Source organism: Neophocaena asiaeorientalis, unplaced genomic scaffold (assembly GCF_003031525.2).
Source record: "Neophocaena asiaeorientalis asiaeorientalis breed wild unplaced genomic scaffold, Neophocaena_asiaeorientalis_V1.1 scaffold243, whole genome shotgun sequence".
Classification (NCBI taxonomy): Eukaryota; Metazoa; Chordata; class Mammalia; order Artiodactyla; family Phocoenidae; genus Neophocaena; species Neophocaena asiaeorientalis.
In genome coordinates this window covers 1,589,099-1,593,280 of record NW_020173113.1, presented here as the reverse complement: position 1 = coordinate 1,593,280, position 4,182 = coordinate 1,589,099, and positions in this window count along the sequence as shown.

Below are 4,182 nucleotides of genomic sequence, written 5' to 3'. Positions count from 1 at the left end.
CTATTTTACATTTGGTAGTGTATATATGTCCATGCTACTCTCACACTTCGTCCCAGCTTACGCTTCCCCCTCCCTGTGTCCTCAACTCCATTCTTTACGTCTGAGTCTTTATTCCTGTCCTGCCCCTAGGTTCTTCAGAACCATTTTTTTCTTTTTTTTTTAGATTCCACATATATCTGTTAGCATACAATATTTGTTTTTCACTTTCTGACTTACTTCACGCTGTATGACAGACTCTAGATCCATCCACCTCACTACAAATAACTCAATTTCATTTCTTTTTGTGGCTGAATAATATTCCATTGTGTATATGTGCCACATCTTCTTTATCCATTCATCTGTGGATGGACACTTAGGTTGCTTCCATGTCCTGGCTACTGTAAATAGAACTTCAATGAACATATTGGTACATGACTCTTTTTAAATTATGGTTTTCTCAGGGTATATGCTCAGTAGTGGGATTGCTGAGTCGTATGGTAGCTTTATTTTTAGTTTTTTAAGGAACCTGCATACTGTGCTCCATAGTGGCTGAATCCATTTACATTCCCACCAGCAGTGCAAGAGGGTTCCCTTTTCTCCACACCCTCTCTAGTATTTATTGTTTGTAGATTTTTTTGATGACGGCCGTTCTGACTGGTGTGAGGTGATACCTCATTGTAGCTTTGATTTGCATTTCTCTAATGATTAGTGATGTCGAGCATCCTTTCATGTGTTTGTTGGCAATCGGTATACCTTCTTTGGAGAAGTGTCTATTTAGGTCTTCTGCCCATTTTTGGATTGGGTTGTTTTTTTTTTGTTATTGAGCTGCATGAGCTGCTTGTAAATTTTGGAGATTAATCCTTTGTCCGTTGCTTCATTTGCAACTATTTTCTCCCATTCTGACGGTTGTCTGTTCGTCTTGTTTATGGTTTCCTTTGCTGTGCAAAAGCTTTTAAGTTTCATTAGGTCCCATTTGTTTATTTTTGTTTTTACTTCCCTTTCTCTAGGAGGTGGATCAAAAAGGATCTTGCTGTGATGTATGTCATAGAGTGTTCTGCCTATGCTTTCCTCTAAGAGGTTAATAGTGTCTGACTTACATTAAGGTCGTTAATCCATTTTGAGTTTATTTTTGTGTATGGTGTTAGGGAGTGTTCTAATATCATTCTTTTTACATGTAGCAGTCCAGATTTCCCAGCACCACATATCGAAGAGGGCCTCTTTTCTCCCTTGTATATTCTTGCCTCCTTTATCAGAAATAAGGTGATCATATGTGTGTGGGTTTATCTCTGGGCTTTCTATCCTGTTCCATAGATCTATATTCCTGTTTTTGTGCCAGTACCATACTGTCTTGATTACTGTAGCTTTGTAGTATAGTCTGAAGTCTGGGAGCCTGATTCCTCCAGCTCCGTTTTTCTTTCTCAGGATTGCTTTGGCTATTCAGGGTCTTTTGTGTCTCCACACAAATTGTGCAACTTTTTTTTCTAGTTCTGTGAAAAATGCCAGTGGTAGTTTGATAGGGAATCTGTAGATTGCTTTGGGTAGTATAGTCATTTTCACAATGTTGATTCTTCCAATCCAAGACCATGGTATATTTCTCCATCTGTTGGTATCATCTTTAATTTCTTTCATCAGTGTCTTATACTTTTCTGCATACAAGTCTTTTGTCTCCTTAGGTAGGTTTATTCCTAGGTATTTTATTCTTTTTGTTGCAATGGTAAATGGCAGTGTTTTGATAATTTCTCTTTCAGATTTTTCATCATTAGTGTATAGGAATGCAAGACATTGCTGTGCATTATTTTGTATCCTGCTACTTTACCAAATTCATTGATTAGTTCTAGTAGTTTTCTATTAGTGTCTTTAGGATCCTCTAGGGATAGCATCATGTCATCTGCAAAGAGTGACAGTTTTGCGTCTTCTTTTCCAATTTGGATTCCTCTTATTTCTATTTCTTCTCTGATTGCTGTGGCTAAAACTTCCAAAACTATGTTGAATAATAGTGGTGAGAGTGGGCAACCTTGTCTTGCTCCTGATCTTAGTGGAAATGGTGTCAGTTTTCCACCATTGAGGACTATGTTGGCTGTGGGTTTGTCATATATGGCCTTTAATATGTTGAGGAAAGTTCCCTCTATGCCTACTTTCTGCAGGGTTTTTATCATAATTGGGTGTTGAATTTTGTTGAAAGCTTTTTCTGCATCTATTGAGATGATCATATGGTTTTTCTCCCTCAATTTTTTAATATGGTGTATCACATTGATTGATTTGCGTATATTGAAGAATCCTTGCATTCCTGGGATAAACCCCACTTCATCATGGTGTATGATCCTTTTAATGGGCTGTTGGATTCTGTTCACTACTATTTTTTTGATGATTTTGCATCTATGTTCATCAGTGATATTGGCCTGTAGTTTTCTTTCTTTGTGACATCTTTGTCTGGTTTTGGTATGAGGGTGATGGTGGCCTCGTAGAATGAGTTTGGGAGTGTTCCTCCCTCTGCTAAATTTTGGAAGAGTTTGAGAAGGATAGGCATTAGCTCTTCTCTAAATGTTTGATAGAATTTGCCTGTGAAGCCATCTGGTCCTGGGCTTTTGTTTGTTGGAAGATTTTTAATCACAGTTTCAATTTCAGTGCTTGGGATTGCTCTGTTTATATTTTCTATTTCTTCCTGGTTCAGTCTCCGAAGGTTGTGCTTTTCTAAGAATTTGTTCATTATTTCCAGGTTGTCCATTTTATTGGCATATAGTTGCTTGTAGTAATCTCTCATGATCCTTTGTATTTGTGCAGTGTCAGTTGCTACTTCTCCTTTTCCATTTCTAATTCTATTGATTTGAGTCTTCTCCTTTTTTTTCTTGATGAGTCTGTCTAATGGTTTATCAATATTGCTTATCTTCTCAAAGAACCAGCTTTTAGTTTTATTGATCTTTGCTATTGTTTCCTTCATTTCTTTTTCATTTATTTCTGTTCTGATTTTATGATTTCTTTCCTCTGCTAACTTTGGGGGTTTCTTATTCCTCTTTCTCTAATTGCTTTAGGTGTAAGGTTAGGTTGTTTATTTGAGATGTTTCTTCTTTCTTGAGGTAGGATTTTATTGCTATAAACTTCCCTCTTAGAACTGCTTTTGTAGCTTCCCATAGGTTTTGGGTTGTTGTGTTTTCATTGTCATTTGTTTCTAGGTATTTTTTGATTTCCTCTTTGATTTCTTCAGTGATCTCGTGGTTATTAAGCAGTGTATATTTAGCCTCCATGTATTTGTATTTTTACAGACTCTTTCCTGTAATTCATATCTAGTCTCATAGTGGTGTCGTTGGAAAAGATACTTGATGCAATTTCAATTTTCTTAAATTTTCCAAGGCTTGATTTGTGACCCAAGATATGATCTATCCTGAAGAATGTTCCATGAGCACTTGAGAAGAAAGAATATTCTGTTGTTTTTGGATGGAATGTCCTATAAATATCAATTAAGTCCATCTTGTTTAATGTATCATTTACAGCTTGTGTTTCCTTATTTATTTTCATTTTGGATGATCTGTCCATTGGTGCAACTGGGGTGTTACGTCCCCTACTATGATTTTGTTACTGTCGATTTCTCCTTTTATGGCTGTTAGCATTTGCCTTATATATTGAGGCGCTCCTATGTTGGGTGCATAAATATTTATAATTTTTATATCTTCTTCTTGGATTGATCCCTTGATTATTATGTAGTGTCCTTCTTTGTCCCTTGTAATAGTCTTTGTTTTAAGGTCTATTTTGTCTGATATGAGAATTGCTACTCCAGCTTTCTTTTGATTTCCATTTGCATGGAATATCTTTTTCCATCCCCTTATTTTCAGTGTGTATGTGTCCCTAGGTCTGAAGTGGGTCTCTTGTAGACAGCATATATACGGCTCTTGTTTTTGGATCCATTCAGCCAGTCTATGTTTTTTGAATGGAGCATTTAATCCATTTAAATATAAATTAATTGCCAATATGTATGTTCCTTTTACCATTTTCTTAATTGTTTTGGGCTTGTTTTTCTATGTCTTTTCCTTCTCTTGTGTTTCCTGACTAGAGAAGTTCCTTTAGCATTTGTTGTAAAGCTGGATTGGTGGTGCCGAATTCTCTCAGCTTTTGCTTGTCTGTAAATGTTTTAATTTCTCTGTCAAATCTTAATGAGATCCTTGCTGGGTAGAGTCATCTTGGTTGCAGGTTTTTCCCTTTCATCACTTT